The 25,342-nt window shown below is 36.6% G+C and overlaps 1 pseudogene; it reads left to right on the top strand.

Annotated features, from left to right (window-relative positions):
* The first annotated feature begins 1,908 nt into the window (after positions 1 to 1,908).
* Positions 1,909 to 25,125, top strand: LOC119510335 (annotated as a pseudogene).
* Positions 25,126 to 25,342: the final 217 nt, after the last annotated feature.

Raw genomic sequence — 25,342 nt, 5'->3', positions numbered from 1 at the left:
AGCTGTTCTATCTATAGAAGAATGTGGTGTATTAAAGTCTCCCACTATTATTGTAGACTTGTCTATTGCTCCCTTCAGTTTAACCAATGTTTGTTTCATGTATTTTGGAGCTCCTTGATTGGTGCATAAGCATTTGTAAATTATCCCTTTAATTAATATATAGTGTCCTTCTTTATCTCTTATGACATCTTTGCATTTAAATCTATTCTGGTTGATATTAGTATAGCTACCTCAGCTTTGTTTTGATTGAAGTTTGCATGGAATATTTTTTTCCCATCCTTTCACTTTCAGTGTCTTTGTGTCGCAGGGTCAAAGATGAGTCTCTTGTAAACAGCATATCACTGGGTCATATTTTTTAATCTATTCTACAGTCTGTATCTTTTAATTGGAGAGTTTAATCCAATCACATTCAGTTATTACTGTGAAGGGAGTTTTTGAACCAGCCATCTTATTCTTTGGTTTTTATTTGTCAGATATATTTTTCCATTCTCTTTTTTTCCTTTAAGTTACCCTTACTAATAATTCTTCAGTTCTATGCTCTTCTCCAGACCTCTCTTTCCTTTCTTTTTTTTCTCAGCTGGTAGAGCTTTCTTTAGTATTTCTTGCAGGGCAGGTCTCTTGTTAATAAATTCTCTGAGTGCTTGTTTGTCTGTGAAAATTTTAAACTCTCCCTTAATTTTGAATGAGAGCTTTGCTAGATAAAGAATTCTTGGCTGGCAATATTTCTCCTTCAGAATCTGAAAAATGTCATACTGCTGCGTTCTTGCCTCCATGGTGCCCACTGAGTAGTCAGTACTTAGTTTTATGTTGTTTCTCTTTTATGTGGTGAATAGGTTCTTTCTTACTGCTTTCATAAGTTTCTCCTTCTTTTCAGCAATTGACAACCAAATCAGTATATGTCTTGGAGTAGGTTTATTTGGATTTATTCTATTTGGGGTTTATTGGGAGTCTATTTTGCATATTTATGTCATTTAGAAGGGTTGGGAAATTTTTCCCAGTAAGTTCTTTGAATACTCTTCCTAGCCATTTACTCTTCTCATCTTTCTGGAACACTAATGATTCTTATATTTGTGTGCTTCACTTTGTTCAGCATTTCCCTGAGATCCATTTCAAAGTTTTTGATTTTTTTCAGCATTCAGTCTTTTGTGCTTTCACTTTCCATCACCCTAACCTTGAGGTTGCTAATTCATTCGTCTACTTCTTCAAATCTGGTGTCATGTGTCTCAAGAATATTTTTAATTTGATCAACAGTGTCTTTTATTTCCATAAGATCTGCTATTTTTTTTAAATGTACTCTTGTAAATTCTTTATGCTCTTCTAGGGTCTTCTTCATGTTCTTAATATCTCGATCCATAATGATGTTTGCATGTACTTCTTTGATTAATTGCTCCAAATTTTGGGTCTCTTCCAGCTTTTTAATTTGTTCATTTGTCTTGTCCAACTATTCTAGATCCTTGAAGTGCTTTGTAATTTTCTGCTGTCTTCTTAGGACATTTGCTTGTCTTCTTAGTGTTATTTTGGAAAGTGCAGAATTTATTGAGCATTTATATATAATTTGGTTTGCTGGAGTACTTTCCCCAATCCTACCAGCAGGTGGCACTCTTGAGGTACAGCTTGCTAGGGTGCAGTTTTCCTAACCCACCAGCAGGTGGCACTCTCCAGTATGTCTTCTTCAAACTTCTGTGCTGTGGGTGGAGTCCAAACTTTGTGGGGAACCAATCAGTTCACTGAATTTCCACGTGCTCTGGAGAATCCCTGTCCTAGGACTGCAACATGGGACCCCAGCAGGTAGGCAGAGAGCCTGATTAATGGCACCCCACAGGTGGGACGAGGGCCCTACCTGCCATTTTTCTACCTGACTTGCACCTGTGAATCTCTGGGGTATAGGAGGGGCTCCTGTTCACCAGTATGGCACCTCTCCCTTCCCCACCTCTCACCGTTGCACCCCATGGACTTCTGTATGGGGAGAGCAATTGCCTCCAGCCAGGTTCCCTAAAAGGAGCTCCCCTCTGTCTGGCTGTGGAGGATCACCTCCAAGGAAACAGTCAAGGTAGGTGGACAGGAGTGGAGAGCTGTTGCTCACTCCCTTGCCTGGTGGTGGTTTTGCTGCTGCTGACCTGGGGGAGGTGGGTAGTCCAGATGGGGAACACACTCACCTCATCCCTCCAGCTGCCATCTGTCCTCCTTTTTTTTCACTGTCCCCTCCACATATTGTGGGGGACCCTCTATTGCCAGTTACACCCTAGAACCATGGTCTCTGGTGTCCTCTGGCCCCTTTCTATTTACTCTGATGGAGAGAAGCCCATTTTGCCTCACTTACTCTGCCATCTTCCCAGAAAGTCCCCTACTATATATTTAAATATGCATTTACCTGGGCTGGTGCGTGGATGGGTTCTTACTATGGTTCCTGGAAGAGACCAGTCATCAAGAATTCTATCTATATGCATAGCTATTAATTCAGCTCCAACATTCACATATATCAAGTCCATGTTATCTGGTGCATGGAGGTCAGAACTTGTGTCCTTAGCCAACGCTGCTTATGTCCAGGGCTGAAATTCCATGTGGCTTATACGGCTTTTTTTTTTTTTTTTTTTTTTTTACTGCTTTCTCTTTGAATTTCTACTTCATTTCTGGCATGAAAGAAATTCATTTTCTTCCTTTGATAATAGTTGTGTCTTTTTAAAATTTACATCTATCCAAGTTTTCTATGTATTAATATCTGGTGGAAAATTGAAATTGGTACAATCCAATATATTTCATCAAGTCCAACATTGATTTCAGTAGGAAACCAATTCCTTTTGAGTTTGTTGGGGTTGGTAGGCATTTCATTCTTTGCATCTACTTGATCTAACTTCATCTATGTATATAGGCTTTAATCAAGTCCTCTAACTGAATGTTTCTTACAGTAGCTAAACTTTATAGCCTTTTTTATGAGAGCTTTTAAAAAATAATCAAGCCCAGAAATTAACTGTCCCTTCACTGTTTACAACTGTCTTGCACAGAATCTGGGAATTGTTGTTTTTATAAGTTCCCCATGTGTTTCTAATGTGAAACAGATTTTGGAATCGCTGATTTCACCATTCTCAATCTAATTCAGCTTTGCTTTGTTTTTATAATGGGGGTAATGTCTAGTTGTTATCCTGAAGAAATAAAATTATACATCAAAGTTTGTTAGAAAACTATAAAAAGTCATAGCCCAATTTATTAGGTATCATACACAGTAGGAGTTAAGAAATTGTACCTCTAAGAGAAAGAAAAATCAATGTACTTATCAGTACAAGTTTTTTATGATGGTGCCTTCACTAGCATGTATTCCTCTAAACTTTGTATTTTTAAAACCCTGTATTTGAGCCAAATATTTTCCAATTTTTCTCTTGTACAAGTGGTGCCAAAAATACTGTACTTGTATTCTTCAATAGCATTGCCTGTGTTTTTGTAAAATATACTTAAAGGTAGGATTGCTGTGTCAATGATATGTGCTTTTGAAATTTGTACAGATACTGATCTAATTCTCATCAACAATAAAAGAGGGTGTTTATTTTTCCTTCAATTTCCACAGCATTAATTTCTATATGAGTTCAGAGGTTAGAAATTCTGGAAGATTAGTTTGCAGGAGTTGAATTTTATGCTTCAGATTAGATCTCCACAAAGAGAAAAAAAATTGGGTTAAAAATGTGTAATCTCATTATTTACCCTGGAAAACTCTTGTAATCACAAATATTTGCCTATATTTCTGATGTATTTTCCTCCTACTCTCCCCATTTGCTCAATTCACTCCAGCTACAATAGTTTCTAGTTGTTCAAAAGACAACTTAAGTAACTTTCTGTCTCATAGCCATTGAACTTTGTTGATCTCTGCTAAAATATCATCACCCAAGACAGCCCTTCTCTAATCACCTTTTAAAACAGAGCTTCCTGTCATTCTCCATGAACTCAGCCTCCTTCACTATTCTTCATTACATTTATTCACTTCTTGATATTAATTTGCTTGTTTATAAAGCATCACTCCCACTAGAAATATAAGCTTTATGAAGACACCAGCTTTTCCTGTTTTGTGTTTTCACTGAGCATCCCAAGGCCTAGAAATATGCTCAGCTTATAATATCTCCTCAGAAATTGTGTGTCAAATGTTGAATGGAAATATATAAATTATGGATGGTATGAGAATATGCAAGACAATGTGGTGAATAAATTAGTGCTCCATTATCCAACTGAGTTTTCTGACTTCTGGGCTTGGAATTTAACTAAAAGTGTGTTGCCAAATGATCAAATGGCTTTAACTTTTGAACATTGTAAAGGTTTTAATCAACTTCACTATTTTTTCTGTTTCTTATTTCTTCTGTATTCCCTCTCTATTTGACCTACAACTGTGACCTCATTTGTATACACTAAATTAAGCCTATCTTAGTAGTGTTACTGACCTGGGGCTCATTCTAGGTTGGACCCTTGAAACAGATCTCCAGTTTGGTGTTGTTTAGGTGGACAATTAAATGAGACCAGATTCAGTAAAGCAGACCAGAAACTTTATTCTTTGATCAAAGAACAGAGAAGGATGGTCTCGTGCTGCACTAAAGCACCTTCTCCCCAAGGAGAGATGTGTAGGGTCCTTTTATAGGGGATTGGGGTCAGGTGATGCTGGTGGGGCATCCTGGGCATGTGCAGATGTTCCCTCTTTGCATTCGGCACTTTTGCAGCTGGTACTGTTTGGGCCAAGAGACCAGCCACCATCTTGGTTTGTGGGCTTGGCAACTTTTGCACTCAGCACTGTTTACACATGCCAACCTATCTCTGTCTTGGACAGGACAGGTACAAACTGGCTTTGTGGTTTCTGGTAGCTTGCCTTGTGGTTATTGGCATCTTGCACTTAATTTCTGAAAGTAAGCATAACTTGACAGGCAGTTGTGCAATTTCCCTGAAAGCAAGCAAAGCTTGAGCAAAAGGCTAGATGGAAATTACTGTGAGCAACCATCTTGGTGACTTCCCATCCTGGTGACAGTAGTACTGATAATTAGACATTTGAGTTTAGCCTTATATTGACTTTAGCCCTTTGGAGACGGAAGGTTCTAGTTACATAAGGGATAGTTTACCAAACTGTACTAAGGATGGTTACTCTATCCAAGATCTCTTTAGGACTCTGGTAATTTGAATTTTATTTTATTGTTTTAAATGTACTATCTCTGTATGATTTATTTGGATTTTCTGAAGTATATAACTCATTAAATGTTAAAGATATTATTCTCTGATTTTAATCTTATTTTACTGAATCTATATTTGTCTATCTAGTCATCTCTCTATTTATAGCTCTACCTCCACCACATTTTTTTTTTTTTTTTTGCAAAATAGACATAGTTTGCATAGCCATTGTCAGAATTAATTGCTCAAGGCTTTGTAACTATAAGTGGACTGACTACATGCTTTGTTTTTTCTAGGCATATAACCTGTCATGTTAATAATAATAATCACATATTTGCTAAAATGTATACCAAATGACTGTTTTCCATTTTACAAAGATGTGCTAAATTATCTTTGGTAAAGCCCATAGCATCCACCTGTCCATAAAATTATCCACAGAAATTAAGTTTCCAAAACATTTTGGAGCTATGCATTGAAACTGAGACACACTCACCACCATTTCAAAATTATTTAAGTGTTTTAGCCTGACACTTAAAATGTAGCTGAGTTCCTGATCATGTCATAGGTCACAAATTATCCTTAGATGTGAAACATACTTTTATGATTTTTATGCTATGTGATTTGTTATACTAACTGAAAATATGAAATGCCATATTGCTAACTTCATTCTTGTGAGGAAAACATGCAGTGCATATGTGAGTGAAAAATTAATTGAGCAGATGGCTGCTACAGGTGAAAACTAAATAATGAAAAACTTTCCAAGTTATTTGAAATGGTTTATGCTACAAAATTTGATTAAATTCCTTCCAGGAAGCAGAAAACACTTAGAAATATATGCCTTTAGAAGTTTGTAGAACTAGCTTTACATATGAAAATGTATACCAGTCCTTTCATCATTTATTCAGTTGGTTACAGGGAAAATTCAGCAGTCAATTAACATAGTTTAAATGAAATACATATCTCAAAGCAATAGTTACATTACAAATTAAAGTTTAGTATAATTCAATTTGTGTAAGTGCCACTTAAGAGTGGTCTTACTGGCTAAAGCATCATTGTCATCTCGATTATTTTTCTCCTTTGGTGATGAAAATTAGCTCTGTCTTATGTTTCATATATGAGAAAGAAAGATTATGGAATGTGTCATTTTCCTGCATTTTTGAACAGTTCATTTTAAATAAATTTGATCTTAAATATAACCTTACATTAATATCTGAATGGTCATAAATATCTAATAATCTCAGAACTCTTTTGTGGTGAATCTAATTTATAAATAAAGAGAATATATTTCATAATTTATGTCTTAAACATGAGAAAGCCTTATAAATATATGCTGCATTGAACAAAGATCATACTGATGCATTTAAATCACTTAATCTTACTCTTTCATGGTCAAATTCTGAATTATGATCATTTGAAATTGTAATTTGAGTGGGTAGAACAGATGTGTAAGGCTTAGTTGAAAATGAAATGTCCATAAAAGTAATCTCAATAGTCTAGTGACTGCTCACCTCCTAAAGACGTTTTATTCACTGCAGTGGATTTAAAAACAACTTAAAGTACATTTCCTTAAATGCATGCAAATAAAGCCAGGTGATAATTACTAAGAAAGGATATAGTCTTTCTCAAGTTACTTTCATAATTGACACATGAATGAAGAAAGTTTTGAAATAAATATGCATGTAAAATTATAATCTCTTAGAATTGAATCTTATAACACACAAAAAATGATATTTTAGGATTATCAAAAAGGGCATAAAGTTTAAACATCTATGAAAATAATCTTCATGCACAATTTAAAAAACTTGACTAAAAACAATTCATGTTGGCTTTCATATGTAAGAATTTTCTCAATTGCTAATGAAATTGTTTTTGTTAGGTCAAAATTTCACTTGAACAATCCAAGCAATTATTTAGATATCAGTTCTGCTTAGAGTCAAGCATTTTCCTAAACAGTAAAAGGTCTAAACTCTTTAAGACATGCAAGGAATTTGGAAGGACAGGAAAACCATTTACTGAATACCTTTCCTCAGAATTACATGATTTATGTTTACCTCATTTATCTTTCAAACAACTTGTGAAGAAAATAAAGGTGCTAAGTAACAGTCAGCATTCAAACCCAGGACTTTCTGACTACAAAGTCTCATTTTTTCCAATGTATGTTTTATAAAGACTAAGAAAGCACATTTTATCAAGAAAGCTATAGCCCTGAATGAGTTGAGGTTTTTGAAAAAAATGTTCAAAATGTCTCATAAATGCATTTAAGGGTTTATTTAAGGCAAAAAAGAAGATAAAAGACAAAATCTGCACACTGCTTGGAATGTGTTACTCTAGAGGAGAAAAAGGGAAAGCACCTTTAGTAATAATTACTTTTGTCCTTTTTTTAATATAAAAAATATGTATAGGTGTTACATAGCTTCAGTGAGAAAAAGCCTAATTCTGTTCCCATTCCCCCCCACCCCCTCCTTTTGTTTTTTTTTTACCTTTTCTCCACTGATCCCCTACGGGTAATTAATTTCAATTATTTCTGGGTTATGCTTCTTGTGGTTCTTTTGCACTGGTAAGCAAACAGGTGTATATTTTCTTAACTCTCCCTTCTTTCTGATGTTTTGCAATTGCAAATAATGCTGTCATGAATAGCCTTGTGCATAAGCAAATTTGTCTTGTTAGAGGTCAAAAGGTAAGCATTCCAGTTTGTTAATGCTGTAGTTTTGTAAAACACCAGAAATAGATTAGCATTTAGAAAGGGGGTTTATTTGGTCACAAAGTTACAGTCTTCAGGCCATAAAGTCCCCAAGGTAAGGCATCAACAACGGTGCACCTTCACTGGAGAAAGGCCATTGTCATCCAGAAAATCTCTGTTAGCTGGGAAGGCACATGGCTAGTGTCTGCTTGCTCCCAGGTTGCATTTCAAAATGCCATTCTCCAAAATGTCAGCATCAGCTTTCAATGGCCATTTTCAAAATGTCTCTCTAAGCTTGCAGCCAACATCTGGGGTCCACAACTCCAAGCATCTCTGAGCTAAGCCAGCTAGCTTCTGGGTCTGTGCCAGTGTTTTTAAAGGACTCCAGTGATTAAATCAAAACCCATACTTTATGGGTGGGAACACACCTCCATGGAAATAATTCAGAATTATCACCTATGGTAGGGTGGGTCACATCTCCATTGAAACAACTTAACCCAAAGATTCCAACCTAATCAACATTAATATGTCTGCCCACACATGATTGCATCAAAGTACATGGCATTTTGGGGAGCATAATACATCCAAACCAGCACAATAAGTGTACATGTAATTTTGTTAGTTTATTGGAAAATCTCCACCCCCACACCAGGAAGGGTTCTAATGCTTTCCTTCCCACTAGCAGTGTATGTGAGTGCCAAGTTTCCTACAGACTTGAAACAATGACATCATTCTTTTTCATTTTTAACATATCTGATAGATGAGAAATGGTATTCTAAGGAGGTTGTATTTTGCATTTCTCTAATTATGAGTGAAGATGAACATCTATAGATGTTAAGAGCCATTTTTATATCTTTTATATGAATAATTTTAATGTCTTTTTATGTCTGAATTTCTATTGGGTTTTTGGTTCAGTGACTATAATTTTTAAGAGATTGTTAATATATTAGGAACATCAGCCCTTTATGTAGAGTATATTTTGCTAATATTCCCTTCACATTTGTCAGTTGTCTTTTAATTTATTCATGGTGGATTTTTTTGCCATGAAATTTGTTTTCATTTTTAAGTACAGTTATTGATATTTAATTGTCTCTTGCTATTGAGTAATACTTTGAAAGTCTTTCCCATACCCTGAGATTAAGGAGGAATTCATACATGTTTACTTCAGTATTTGTATGGTTTCTTATTTTACATTTAGATCTATGATACATTTGGAGTTATATTCCTGACTTTGGTGGTTGTTTCAAATTGATTAAGTCGGATTTTAAATCTGGGTCTGGGTAGAGGTCAGGAGCCACACAATGGAAAAATGAGGCCACAGTGCATGAGAAAATAGTTTGTTCCTCACAAGTATGAGGGGGAGAGAGAGAGAGAGAGAGAGGTGCCATGAGGATGGAGAGGAAGTGTGATTGGCTCCAGTGGCTGCAGTGGCTCAACCAGCAGGTGGAGAGCACACAAGCATAGTGCTAAAAGGTGAAACGTGCTGCAAGGTGAAGGGAGTAGGAGATGGGAGGGAATGGTTAGCTTATCATTTGGGACCACCTGTGGGTTTTGGGTGAGGTATCTGTATGGTGGCTGCAGATGCAGGCTTGGGCTCTGGAGGAGCTTATGCCACAAAGCTGGAAAGCTGCTTATTAACTAGGAAAAAAGTCAGTGTTGAGGCAAGTAGCTTGGCCAAAGTAAGATGGATGCTGTGGCAGCACACAAAAAGTTTTGATACAGTGGTGAAGTTGGATCTCATTTCATTTTTTCCCAAAGAGCTAATCAATTCTCCCTGCAACATTTATTAAAATTTCCTTTTTTTTGCTCTTGTGATTTGAGATAACTTTATCATATATTATATGATGTTTCTATATGTACTTGGGTGTATTTCTGGACCTTTATTCTACCTCACTGAACTGCTTATTAATGTGCCAGTGCTATATGGTTTTAGTTAATGGAGCACTCAGCATAATATTTGTGATGTTGATATTGACTGTGGTAAATTCACATTCTTATTATAGTAGTATTCTTGTTAATATCTTAGGAGTCTCCTCATAAACAATCATACTGTCTTCACAAAGGGGATTTTGTAAACCCCCCTCATTTTTTGGTTCTTTATGGCTTTCTCTTATTTTTATTGCTTAATTGCTTAGGAACAATGTTGATAAAAAGTGGTGAGAGTAGAAATACTTGTTTTGTTCCTGATCATCAGAGTGGAGGGGAATAGTTCAATACTGAATGTTTAATTATGATGTTGGCTTTAAGTTTTTCATACATACCCTTTATCAATTGAAGAAAGTTTTTTATCTATTACAAAAAGGTTGAGTTCTTAATCATAGATAAGAATTGCTTTATGATAAATTCTTTTTCTTGATTTGTTGCAATGACCATATGATTTTTCCACTTCAATCTATTAATAGGGTGCCTATGAGCACAAATATGAGTACATATTTTTGAATGTTTAATTGACCTTGCTTGCATCATTTATTATCCTCTTTATTACCTACTGAAAAAAATTTCCTAACATTTTGTTAAGTATTTTTACATCTGTATGTATGAGGGATATTAGTCTGCAATACTGGCCTCATAGATAATGAGTTTTGGTATTATCCTTATCCTTTAATTTTTGAAGATTCTTTCTAATATTAGGGGTATTTATTCAAAATGTGTGTTCAAATCCACCACTGAAATCAGGCAGCCTTCAAGTTTTCTTTAAGTGATGGTTTTGATAATAAATTCAATTTTAAAAAAGTAGAAACAGGGACACAGATTTATATCTTATCACCTGTCAATTTTCATAAGTTATGTTTGGAAAAAAATGTTTTCTATTTCCTTTAAGTTATCATTATGTTTTTTTGCAATAAAGTTTTTCAAAATATTTATTTATTTGCCTAATATAAAAGGAGCTATAGTGATACCCCTGATTTCATTCTGGATTTTGCTATTTTACGTACCTTTCTATTTCTCTCTATCGATATGGTGAGGTGGTTATTGGTTTTGTTGTATCTCAAAAAAAAAAAAAAAATGACTTCAATGTTCTTTATAATTTGTCTGTTTTCTATTTTAATTATCTATATCCTTATCTTCATTACGTTTTCATTCTACTTATTTTGGATATACTTTTCATTATTTATCTTCTTAAGGTTGGACTTTCGGTATTTGATTTTTAGAACTTTCCTCTTTTCTAATTTAATCATGTAAAGCTATAAATTTATGAGTACTCTAGCAAAGTGACTGACTCCCTCACAGATTACTTTACTTTAAAGCAGGCGTTCTCAACAACAGTACTATTCACATTATATGTATGGTTTTTGTTTACTTTCTTCTCAGTCATATAAGCTTCAGAAGAACTACTATTTCCCTACTTCCTTGAAAAGTGAATTACACCCAGAAGGTAGTCAATAAATATTTGTAAATGAAGGAATGAATGTTTCTTTGATGACAATCATTCATTCTGGGATCCCATTCATTTTTTATTACAGAGCCCCTACTTGTGTAGACTTCTTCCTACGGTTGACTTTCCACTTTATATACCATCTAAAATTTTCTTTCTTGATCCCATCTCATTTGAAAGTACTAGCTATTTCTTGTTAGATATTTCTCACCATTTTACCTGGAATGGGTATGTAAGAATGACTGTATAATGAATTTTTATGGATATATGAATTATCAAATTTTGACATTCTTTACTTATAGTGCCTTAAATTGGTTAAGAACATGGACCCAGACAAATGGAATTTTTACTGATATTATTTTTTTATTAACTAAAAACTTGGTGTTTTAAGCTTTTATATTTTGTGTTATGCTAGTAATCTCATAAAATTTTAAGTATGTTTAAAGAGAATGAGACCTCTTACTTTAATGAATGAAACTACTTTCTGCCAAAAAACACAATGTATAGCATCATATAATCATAATTTCATTGTTTCTAGTATTAGATATTTTCCTTTGAAATATAGTCTTTACTTCAAGTAATAGACCATCTTCCCCTCCCCCTGCCATGATACTCAAAATATACTTCTCTACTAAGATGTTTTGCCAGGTCCATGCTTTATGAGCTGAACTGAGGCCACAGTGTACCAGGATTTACACAGGGAAGAATTCCCCGTGGGGGCCCATATATTTCAGGTAATGGTGGCATAATTTATTCTTTTCCATTGTGAGAAGATACCCTGGCACTAGTACTAACCAATGTATAAAACATTGAAACAGACAAGTTGACATTTTTACTGGAGTTCTATGATCCCATAACTTTTTTCCTTGGCAGTTCTTCCACTTGAGATCTTTAAAAGGACTATTTTTTCTTATATAGTTGCTTCCCCTTAACCTACTATGAATATTGGAGCATAAAATAATGCCTACATAATGTTGACCTTTTCCTGTAAGGTCTGCATCGTACTTGGCAAGCTGTCCTAAGTTATTAATACTGCAGAGAACATTTCTTTGTTGAAATGTGGTAAATAAGGACTTTTTTCCTGCTTCTAAAATGTTCATATTTGTTGGGGTTGGAAAAAAATACTGGATCTAAGTAGAAAATTTCATTTTTACTAGAAACCAAGACTATCATTTTAATAAATTGTAGTATCACAAAGGAATATCAATCAGAAGAATTTTAAATGTAAAATATATCACTGATACAATCAATTTTCTAATTATGATTGTGTAAATTTCACACTACATAATATTGAAAAGATAATTTTAGAAGTATTTTTGTGTCTTTTCTTGATTGCTTCACACCTTCTGCTTCCATTTCAAGTGGCATAATTTAAAGAATTAATTTCACTTGAAAATGAGTTTAAAGTAACAAGTTCAAGGCATAGTCATTCACATTTCCTGCCTTCAAGCAGATAAATATTTGGTGTGGCTAATAATAAAAGAAGCAAGCAAAACAGTGTAATATTTTATAGAATAAGGAGTTATACACCAAATGGATGTAAAATAATTTAATGTTCCAGCTGGTTAAGAGGATTAAGGATAGTTACCCAGAGTAGTTTTTAAATTAATACAGGCTTTTGAAAGGTAGAATTTGTTACTCAATGTAACGATTTAGAATTCATCAAAAGTAAGACATTCAAAGAGGGAACTAGAGAACATTGGGTGGAGCAATATGACAATCAGATATAGGAGAAAGAGAGTTTCCAACTATGATAAGGTAGAATGTGAACAGGGAGAAAGCAAATGTTAATTGATTGAATATAGGAAATTATACAGAAAGAAAAGTTAATAACATTAATTTTAAGCTAATTTGACTGGATAAACAGTGACAGTAGTTGTAGTCAGGAGGATGGACAAAGATATATTAGATATGCTGAACAAGAATTTGGAAATGATAATCTGGGGTTTGGGAAAGATCAGGAATTAATTTGGCATTTCCTACAAAGCTCTTATTTGAAATCCTGAGAATGTTGGAATGAAATTTAAAGTTAAAGAAAAATGTTTTTCTTTAAAGAAGATTGAATTTCAGTTTTTCTTTTTTTCCATATTAGGCATGCTATTTACTTTTGTTGATTTCCTATATTGCTTTGTACTACATATATTGCACTTATTGTTTGTTTTGGCCCACAATTATTTGTGAATTTAAATCATCATTGAACTTGTCTGGATGTTCCTTGGGAGATGAAACATTTACTCAACTTTCTTTTTTCCTTCAGTGTCTTTAATAATGCATAAAATGAAGCACACAATTATAGAATGTAAGAAAACAGAACTAGAACATTCAAAGATGGAACTTCAGAGATAAAATATTTAAATCCATATCTCTTTGAGTTCAGCAATAAAAATTTGAGGTTATTAATACTCTTGTTTGGATTGTACCAGACTGAGAATTAAAAGTAAGACCACCTAAAAACCTGAATAAAAACAACAAATATAGAAATTAGGAAAGGCATGAAATAAAATCAGATGTAACATTAGTTTCCTCCATTCCTCACCAGCACATTCTCACTAGCAAGTCCACTTGGGCTGTTTACTGTGGATCATCAATCAGGCATCAGAGGTTTTCTTCTGTGGGCCACTGTGCTTCTGTTGGTTATGGCCATTTCCCATCCTCCTCTAGGTATGGCTGCCCCTGTTATGCTTACCCATTACACTAATGGTGCTTAACCATGTACTTTAACTTCTCCCATTGCCTTTCAGAATCACCTACTGTTGTGGTTTTCTAAAGCTGCTGAAATCTAATGTACCAGAAATGGGTTGGCTTTTACAATAAGGATTAATTAGCTTACAAAGTTACAGTTCTAAGGCAGTAAAAATGTCCAAATTAAGGTATCAACAGAAGGATACCTTCTCTGAAGAAAGACTACTGGCATCTGGGACACCTCTGTCACACGGGAAAGCACATGGCCAGCATCTGCTGGTCCTTCTCTCCTGGGTTTTCTTGCTTTCAGCTCTGGCTTCAATGGGTTTCTCTCTCAGCTTCTGTGGGTATGTCATTGTCTCTCAACTTCTCTGGAGCTTCTCTCTATGCTCTCTCTGGGCTTTTTCTTTCTTTTAACCTCTAATAAAGGACACTGGTAAAAGGATTAAGATACACCTTGAGTGGACTGGGTCACATCTCAATTGAAATTAACGAATCAAAAGTCCCCACATATAATAGGTCTGCACCCACAGGAATGGATGAAAATATTATAGCCTTTTCTGGGATACATAACAGCTCAAAACCACCACACTGCTAAACCACCCTCTAGGAAACACTGCCCATACCTAATGCTGAAGGCAAGCATTAATCTGCATCTGGTGATTAATGACAGCTTTCAAGTGACTGGTAGGTATGAAATAAATACAATGCTAGGTTTTACCATATCCTGTTTTATATTCTTTTATTTTGGGCTCATGGGAACACTTGATTTCCTTGCTTCCCCTGCAGGTCAGTGTGACATCGTGATTTAATTACTGGAATAAATTATGAGTGAGTGGTATGAAGTCCTTTCGGGCCAAGGCACTAAGGGTTGATATGCCTTCCTCAGGGTTCTTCTCTTCCCCTAACATTGTGACCTTGAAAATCACATGATTCAAATGTTCTAGCTATAAACTGGAGAAAGACTCACCTGATTTATGTATTTATCCATGATATAGCATATCCTAGGTTATCTTGACAAGTATATAGGTAAGAATTTTTTCCTTTTTTAAATTACATCATTAAAAAGATCTCAAAAGAGTTCCATGTATACCCAAAGGTTTTAAAGGGTTTAATGAATTACCTTTTTCAGTTTTTAATTCCTGTCCCCTCCCTCCCATAGAACAGAGAGATAAATCCATGGAGGCTTAAGCCAAGAGTTACAATGCCTGGTAGCTGTCATATGGTATGGAAAATTTCCCTTCAAATCACACTAAGGGTTGGTACTAGGTAAAGTTTGCTTATCTGTCTCCTCCAACCCTAGGACTCCTGTCTACATAGAATTGTCTTGAAGTTCAAGACATGTCCAGAAATGCCTGGCCTTTAGCAACGAACAGTACCTAGGTACAGATCACCATCCCAGAGTCACAAAAAGAATTGTATAGTCATGAACACTAATAAATGAAATGTTTGTGTCAACTGCATAATAGTTATATTCTAAAGATCTTTTGAATACAGGTGAAATTAGAAATTGTGTGTTAAAGTATTCATGATTTCTTGGCTGGTATAACTTGAAACATATTTTACCATTCATTCTGTAAAATAACATAGTAGGAAAATACTAGAAATTAAGAGTGACATATGCCCTAGAATTATATGGACTTAGGGCATGATATTTACAGTATATTTTAGCCCTTAATGTTAAGTAAATTTTATGTTCTCAGTTTTAAATCTTATACTTTTCTCTATTCATTTGTAAGAATCTCTGAGAATGTATTGAATTTAATATTTTAAATTCTTATGTTAATGTACCACATCACCCTTTTTAAAAAAATCCTTTGAATATGATATTAATCAGAGAATTTACAGTAATTTCCCTGATTAGGAAAGTTTTATGTAGTCTTTTCTCTTTGGTTAAGAAGATTATGGGTTAAAATTCAATTGTTAGTTTTAAAATCCAGATTTCTCTGGAGTAAAATATCAGTTTTTTTTCTGTTCCCTGCCCCTAGTTACATTAGAAAATATATCCCTCCTCTGTTATCCCTTTCCTGACTCCACTCTTTTCCATATTAATCTACTGTGTCATTTGTCTTTTTCCATAAAAATATCCACAGTATAAATTTTGCTCTGAGATAGAAATCACATCACATTCTTCTCATTATACCTCATGCATATCCCAATGCCTGACAAACAGAAGCATTGATAAATTGTTTTGAAAAAATGAGTGGGAGGATGACAGAAGATGGCAGCATAGAGAGGAGTGGAAGCTAATTAGTCCCCCTGAAACAACTAATAAACAATGAGGTTCAACTAGTAAATACTGTGGAATAACTGCTGGGGAACAACAGTAACTGTCCACACATTGTACACCAACCTGGATCAGGAGGAATGCCTGAGATCACAGCATAAAATCTTTAAGTAAAAACTGTGGACATGAGCCAGGAGCCACTTCCCCCCATGGCAGCCTGAACTGCAAAACCTCACTGTAGTAGAAAACAGCACTCTCTCAACAAATGAATATATCACAGTCCAGCTCCAGCTTGGGTTTTAATTAACAAGTGTGGACTTCTCAATACAAGCTACAAATCCCCAACAAGCAGACAGACGCTTTTAGTGATGACTGACCTTAAAGAGCTGGAAGACTTCTCTGTCCTGGGAGGGGGAGTCCAGAGGACCAGGTGCTATCTCTGGCTGATGGGTGAAACTGGGGGGGTCATGGCCTGGCACTGAAAGGGAGCTTTCTGTCCCTTTTTCTCTCTCTCAACCTGAGTGGCTCAGTAGAGAAAGCCTCAGCCATTTTCAGTTTGCAGTGCTCTAACCCAGACAAGGGTGGAGATAGCAGAGTCAGAGAGACAAAGAACCTATTTAAATGCAGATGATAATTCCCTAGGGGTGTAACTTCCCTAAAAGGAAGGGAGGTGGTGCCAGGCTATACTACCTGCCTTCCATTCAGAACCAAACCCAGAACCTGGGGGAAAACAGCCAAAACAGAAACTAAGCAAGCCACATCTTACACCAATCAGGAGTAACAAGATGACAGGTGCCACCTGCTGGGCAAGTCAGGAAAAGCACAGAAGCTTTAGGCATCACAGGATGTGTCACTCTTCTAAGACCCACCATCAGGGAAACCTGATACTGAATATTGCCCCCTTCTGAGACCTGAGCCTGTTCTGGTCTGGGAAAACCTGATTGGGGTACCCAAGAAAGCCAGATGCCTAGAAAAGAGAAAACTACAACCTACACTAAGAAAAATGAAGTTATGGCCCAGTCAAAGGAACAAACTTATACTTCAACTGAGATATGGGAATTGAAACAACTAATGCTAAATCAATTCAAAAAGTTTAGGGAAGATATAGCAAAAAAGATGAAGTGTATAAAGAAAACACTGGGTGTACATAGGTAGAAATTGTAAGTTCAGAAAAACAACATGGCAGAATCTATGGAAATGAAATGTACAACATAAGAGATGAAAGACACAATGGAGACATACAAAAGCAAATCTCAAGAGGTAGAAGAAAACACTCAGGACTGGAGAACAAGATACCTGAAATCCTACACACAAAAGAATAGATAGGGAAAAGAATGGAAAAATATGAGCAATGTCTCAGGGAATTGAATGACAATATGAAATACATGAGTGTACATGTCTTGGGTGACCCAGAAGGAGAAGAGAAGGGAAAAGGGGCAGAAGAAATAATAAAGGAAATAAGCAATGAAAATTTCCCATCTCTTATGAAAGACATAAAATTACAGATCCAAGAAGCACAGTATTCCCCAAACAGAAAAGATCTGAATAGGCCTATGCCAAGACACTTACTAATCAGATTATCAAACATCAAAGACAGAGAGAATCCTAAAGCAGCAAGAGAAAAGCGGTACATCACATACAAAGGAAGCTTGATAAGACTATGTGCAGATATCTCAGTAGAGACCATGGAGGCAAAAAGGAAGTAGGGTGATATATTTAAGATACTGAAAGAGAAAAACTGCCAACCAAGAATCCTATATCTATCAAAACAGTCCTTCAAATATGAGGGAGAGCTTAAAATATTCTCTGACAAAGAGACAATGACAGAGTTTGTGAACAAGATATCTGCTCTACAGGACTTACTAAAGGGAGCACTACAGACAGACAGAAAAAACAGGAGTGAGAGGTTTGGAACACAGTTTTGGGAGATAGTAGCATAGCAATGTAGTCACACTGAACAAAGATGACTGTGAGTATGGTTGAAAGAGGAAAGTTAGGAGCATGTGGGATACCAGAAGGAAAGAGGAAAGATAAAGACTGGGATTGCATTATTCAGTTAAATCTAGAGTGCTCAACAAGTGTGAAAAAATGTACAAATATGTTTTTACATGAGAGAGAACAAATGAATGTCAACCTTGCAAGGTGTTAAAAGTAGGGTGGTATTGTGGGGAAAATACAATCAATGCAAACTAGAGACTATAATTAACAGAAACATTGTATTATGCTTTCTTTAATATAACAAAGACAATATACCAAAGCTAGTTGCATATAAGAGGGAAACACAAGGGAGGGGTATGAGACTCTTGGCATTAGTGATGTTGTCTGACTCCTTATTTTACTTTAGTTTAATGCTATCTTTCCTTTTGTTGTTTTTTCTCTTTCTTTTTTTTCCTTTGTCTGTCTACCTTCTTGGACTCTTCCTGCTTCTTTGTGGAAGAAATGGAGATATCCTTATATAGACAGTGGTGGTGGTGGTGAATACATAAATATGTGAAATATACATGGAACCATCAGTTTACTTAGGATGGAATGTATGGTGTGTGAACAAAACCATCTTTAAAAAAAGGGGTTGATGAAGAAATTTTGAGGGCACTATACAGAGTGAAATAAGTCAGACACATAGTGACAAATATTGCAGGGTCTCATTGATATGAACTAATTATAATATGTAAACTGATAGACATGAAATAAAAGTTACCAGAATAGAGAATGAGGCAAAAGAATGGGGAGTGGTTGTTTATTATGAGCAGAATGTTCAACTAGGTTGAACTTAAATGTTTGGAAATGTACAGAGGTGATGGTAGCACATTGTGAGAATAACTAACAGTGCTGAGCGGTGTGTGAATGTGGTAGAAAGGGGAAGTTCAGGGTCACATATGTCACCAGAAGGAAAGATGCAGGTTAAAAGATGGGAATGTATAAAACAGTGAATTTTGTGGTGGACAATGACCATGATTAACTGTACAAATATTAGAAATCTCTTTCATGAACTAGAACACATGTACGATACTATAACCAGAAGTTAATAATAGATGGGCATGTAGGAAAAAATATACCTATTGCAAAGTATATACTACAGTTAATAGTATTTTAATGTTCTTTCATCAACAGTAACAAATGTACTATACCAATACTATGAGTCAATAATGGAGCAGGGATGGTTAGGGTTATGGGAGGATTTGAGTTTCCTTTTTTTTTGTCTCTTTCTTTTCTGGAGTAATGAAAATGTTCTAAAAATAGAAAAAATTAATAGTGGTGATGGATGCACAGCTGTATGATGATACTGTGGGCTATTGATTGTAGACTTTGGACCTTTGGATAATTGTATGGTATGTGAAAAATCACAGTAAAAATAAATGAATTGGTGAACTATTGCATAAATGAATGAAACTATAGTCACTGGCTAGTGATCCATGTATCATCAATGATTACTTCCATATTCCTAAATCTGTTACTGGAAATCAGCATAGGAAATCTAGGGCTAAGAAAAATTCTTCTGGCCAACACCATTCTATTATAACATTGAGTTAAACTTGGACTAACTAACATGTAGAAGGCTCATTAAAACTTGTATGAATTTCAGTTAAATTCAAATGAACTTTATTCACATGCCACTACCCAGAACTCATTTCCTGAAGCCTCTTCTGCTCTGAAGTCAATATTGCACCTTTGGATATAGTCTCCTATTTTTGCTGTTCTATTGCTTACTTAATATCAATAGCAGTCTTTTCAGTTTCATCAAGCTCTCCAATTCCTTTTCTATGTGTTACTTCATTCCAAGCTTCTTTTTTTTCAATCCAGCCCAGGCCCCATCGTCTACAACTTCAATCGATCTCTTACCGTGATACACAATTCTATTGTCCTTTTGATTCTTGTGTAGCAACTGTTCTGTAAACTCCATTCAGACAAATATACTGTAATTCTACTCCAAGGCAGTTATTTTAAACTATTTTGGATAAAATAATGCACCTAGATACAGCTAATACTTTTGTTCTCCAATTTTGAGGGGACTATCAACTCCATCATCTATTGCCCTGGTTTCTGAATACCCTTCACTTTCTTCAAGGTTTTTACCTCATCACTTCCTCCTTACCTCCATCATGTAACATTTCATCCTAAATTCCCTGAGAAGGTTTTAGGTCATTATGTATGTATTCTTTTCTGTTACCAACTCCCAGTTTTTCTCAAGTGTTACCCATTGCTAAGTATCAGTAGAATAAATAGCCCTTACCTCTGGTCAACACAAACATATCCGTCTTTATTTTGGATGCCATTTCCTCTTGCCTTACATCACAAGGTTCTACAATATTTTATTTATGAAATAAATGCTTTTTATTTGACAATTATGCTAATGCAACCAAACTTGAATATTAGAATGCATGAATTAAAAACCCTGAAAGCTATAATTTCTAAAGGTATAAATTCTTAGTCAACAGCTACATAGGGAATATTTATAAGGTATCTGTGACTATCTCCACAGTGTATCTATAAAGCAAATGAACCAGGCTTAAGCTGATTAACACATTAATTGGTTCAGTAGGACCATGTGAACAAAAAGACATACTGAAATTTTTGCTAAATATTCTGGGAAGAGAAACTTATAAATTTACAACTAAACTTAAATGAGAGTATATGATCTGATGCTATGGTGCCCATCATGAAAGCTTGAGTGGGAAGCTGGCTGTAAATGGAGACTTCTAGGAGAAGAAACTCCTAAAAGCAAATTTCTGATTCCTGATGACATAAAATATTATTTAAGCACCTCTTAAACCTTGCCTTAAGTCAGAAAGCAAATTTCTGATTCCTGATGACATAAAATATTACTTGAGCACCTCTAAAACCCTGTCTTAAGTCATGTTAATCACTTGCTTAAGTCAATCTGGTACTATCAATTTTCTGTCACTTGGAATTGTGACAGAATACACTGATATAGTATTTAGTATGTACTTAATACTTATTCATACTTGAGAATAATTACTGATTATTATTTCATCTGAAAATGTATCATCATATACCATTACCATTCAATTTTAATTATTCTAATTTTATAAAACTTTTTAATATCTGGTGTAGTATGGCCTCATCACAGTATTTTAAAAATCAATTTCCTGGCCACTCACAAATATTTATTTTACTAGATAAAATTCATATTAATTTGTAAAGATTCCAAAAACAACATTGACAACAATGACATTATTAAGAAAATTAAAACTTGAGTTTTGATCAGGATCACAATTAATTTCCACATAAATTCATTTGGCATTTCTATATTTCTATTTTTGAGATATCTTAGAGAAGACCACAGGAATTTTCTACATTTGTTTCTGCCTCCTTTATGTTTCAGTGCATCTTTATTATATCTCCCAATATAATTATCACATTTCTAATTAATTTGTTCTTAGCTTTTTTAGATAATTGTTTTCAAAACTTGCTGCTTTTCTTTCATTATATTGCTAACTAGTTTTTGGTTTTTATCTAGAAAGACTTTGGTTTTATATATTGATATGTAACTGGTCATCTCACTGAACTCTTTATGATCCTATTGGATGGTAATGATCAGAAAGCAACTATTAATTAATTACCAAATTTAGGAAAGCTGTGATTGGTTGGAAGATATATGAAAATAGTTTGGAAGAAGTGAATGAGAGGCTGCAGTATGTTTACATAGTTGAAAGCTCATGGATCGGAGGACTTAAGAATACAGTTGCAGGGGAGAACCTAAGATGGTGGCTAGGTGAGAAAGGGCAAAAAAACAGCTCTGTGAAAAATACTAGATAAAAGCCAGCAAGTGACCCAGAACACCAGTTCCAGTGATGTACCAGCTAGACAAGTTCCGCTAAATCCACGGTGACCATGTATTTGGTGAAACCAGGAGTCTGTGTTCTGAAATGAGTGAATGAGCCAGCTGAAAGTCTGGTGGCCATGCTGTGGTATGGGGAAACTGTGGGTTGGTGTTTGGGGACAGACTAGCTCTTTAAAAAAAAAAAAATCCCAGGAACGGCTGTGGTTACAATGGTGAGAACCACACATTGAAGCACAGCAGGAGCATGCTGTGCCAATGTCTCGGTGTCTGGCATGGAGACTAGCCTGCTGCTGATTGTCTTGGGGCCAGGGGGCAGAGGGGAGCCAAAAGGAGAAAGAAACAGCGCCCCTTGCAGCCATCTCCCTGGTGGGCTGGGAATACTCCTGCCCGGGGCCAGAGATACAGCCCAGAGCCATGCCAAGTGTCCCAGTGTGATGGGGAGAACTTCCCACAGCACTGTGCACATGCCACAATATCGGCCATGGACAGTGGCCTTCAGTGCACCCAGAGCTAATTGTCATGGAGCTGGGAAGGTGGAGTTGTATGAAAAGGGGGAAATTAACACGCCCCATTCAACCATCTTTACAGCAGGCTGCGAATGCCCCTGCATGGCCCAGTGGCCCAGGGCTTCCCTGGAGGACCAGCATGCACTTGTGATATGACACAGCCTTCCCTCAGCAGAGGTCCTGGAAGAGCATGGATGGGAAGGGGGACATGCGTGGAAATCCCAGGGCCCTACACCAATACCAAGGACTTGTGGGTCAGCGGCAGAGACAATCTGTGGCAAGACTGAAATGAAGGCTTAGACTCTTGCAACAGCCTTAAATCTCCAGCCAGAAACACCTGGGAGGTTTGATTATTAAAGCTGCCCTGCCTCCCTAACCACCCAGACACATGCCCCACATTCAGGGTGGACAGCACCAAAAACACACCCAAACTTAGTACACTAATTGAACCCCACAAGAATCAGGCCCCCACACACCACAAAGACAAAGTTGGGGAGAACAGACGTGAGGGGAATAGGTGACTCACAGATGCCATCTGCTGGCTAGAGAAAGTGTATGCCACCAAGCTGTAGATATGACAAATTAGAGATCAGTACTTTTTATATTCAGAAAGAACCCTATCAAGTAAAGCAAATGCCAAGAGGCCAAAAACAACAGAAAATCTTAAAGCATATGATAAAACCAGATGATATGGAGAACCCAAACCCAAACACCCAAATCAAAAGATCAGAAGAGACACAGTACTTGGCACAATTAATCAAAGAACTAAAGTCAAACAATGAGAGCATGGCACAGGACATAAAGGACATAAAGAAGACCCTAGGAGAGCATAAAGAAGAAATTGCAAGAGTAAATAAAAAAATAGAAGATCCTATGGAAATAAAAGAAACTGTTGGCCAAATTAAAAAGACTCTGGATACTCATAATACAAGATTAGAGGAAGTTGAACAATGACTCAGCCTCCTCGAGGACCACAGAACAGAAAATGAAAGAACAAAAGAACAAATGGGGAAAAAATTGAAAAAATTGAAACAGATCTCAGGGATATGATAGATAAAATAAAACATCTAAATTTAAGACTCATTGGTGTCCCAGAAGGGGAAGAGAAGGGTAAAGGTCTAGAAAGAGTATTCAAAGAAATTATTGGGGAAAACTTCCCAAACCTTCTACACAATATAAATACACACAGGATAAATCCCCAGCAAACTCCAAATAGAATAAATCCAAATAAACCCACTCCAAGACATATTCTGATCAGACTGACAAATACTGAAGAGAAGGAGCAAGTTATGAAAGCAGCAAGAGAAAAGCAATTCATCACATACAAAGGAAACAACATAAATCTAAGTAGTGACTACTCAGTGGCCACCATGGAGGCAAGAAGGCAATGGCATGACATATTTAAAATTCTGAGAGAGGAAAATTTCCAACCAACTATACTTTATCCAGCAAAACTCTCCTTCAAATTTGAGGGAGAGCTTAAATTTTTCACAGACAAACAAATGCTGAGAGATTTTCCTAATAAAAGACCCGCTCTACTTCAGATACTAAAGGGAGCCCTACCAACTGAGAAAGAAAGAAAGGAGAGAGAGATATAGAGAAATTTAACAGACATATATAGAACATTACCTCCCAAATCACCAGGGCAAACATTCTTCTATAGTGATCACGGCTCTTTCTCCAGAATAGACTATATGCTGGGACATAAAAGCCTCAATAAATTTAAAAAAAAAAATTGAATTTATTCAAAGCACATTCTCTGACCACAATGGAATACAAATAGAAGTCAATAACCATCAGAAACTTAGAAAATTCACAAATACCTGGAGGTTAAAAATGAGGGAGCCTGGCGCGCGAGTTCCTTCCATTCAGGCTGCAGGGTGGGTGGGATCCTTTCCCACGGGTGAGAGAAGGGCAGCCCGGGTGGGCTCTGGCGGTGGCAGCAGTGCTGAGCCCAGGGCGGACTGTACCACTGCCCGCCAGCACACGGGGGAGCTGCCCGTCCCACACAGGGCTCGGCGACCCCTCGGGCCTTGCCCACCGCCTGCCCCACCCTCCAGGTGGAGGAGGACGGAGCCTGGACGACTCCTTCGCTGAGAGGGACAAGGAGATGGAGGAGGAGGAGCAACCACGGGACCGTGGGTGCAGGGACCTCGCTCCCCGGGGCTCCAAGGCCCTGAAGAAGGGTGAAGATGAGTGGAAAGAATTTGAGCAAAAAGAGGGTGATACAGCGGCCTACGAGTCCGGGCAGTGGAAATAAGTGCAAAGGAAGGAGATGACGATGGAAGGAGAGACGATCCAGGTGACAGCTGGGAAGAAGGTGGAGGTGCTGGTGGTGTAGAAAAATCTTCAGGTCCCTGGAATAAAACAGCTCTGGTGCAAGCTCCTCCTGCTCCCGGAATTGTTACAGAAACCCCAGAACCGCAGATGACCAGGGGTGTGTATAGGCCTCCCGGGGCCAGGTTAACCTCAACAGGGAAAACATGAGAACCAGCGGAAACAGACAGTGGCCTGCAGTCCCCTCTCTGCTGTCCCTGCCAGCCTGTAGAAAGCCAGAGGGACAAAGAAGTGAAGAGCTTTGAAGTAGTAAGTCACAAACATAGGGGAATGGATGAGGTTTCAAAAATGGATGAGGCCCTTAAACTTCAGCTAGACAGCCAGTATGCTGGGCTTGAAAATCAGAAAAGCAGCCACACACAGACATTCAGTTGTTGCTAACCCTTCTAAGGTAACTAGACCACAGCCAAACACCATGAACAGCCATCGATCATCTGATCTCTGCTGGATCTACAGCAACCAATGCCGACCCCTTGGTATAAGTGATCGGCCCTGTTGTGGATGTTTAAACTGTCACAACTGCTCTTTATGTCTATTGGATTTAGGGGAATTTTATTTGTTATATAAATGTGTGAAATAGATTCAGCTAGATACAGCA

Source organism: Choloepus didactylus, chromosome 1 (assembly GCF_015220235.1).
Source record: "Choloepus didactylus isolate mChoDid1 chromosome 1, mChoDid1.pri, whole genome shotgun sequence".
NCBI lineage: Eukaryota > Metazoa > Chordata > Mammalia > Pilosa > Megalonychidae > Choloepus > Choloepus didactylus.
Note: the sequence above shows the minus strand (reverse complement) of the source record. Positions and strands in the feature narration are given on the sequence as shown.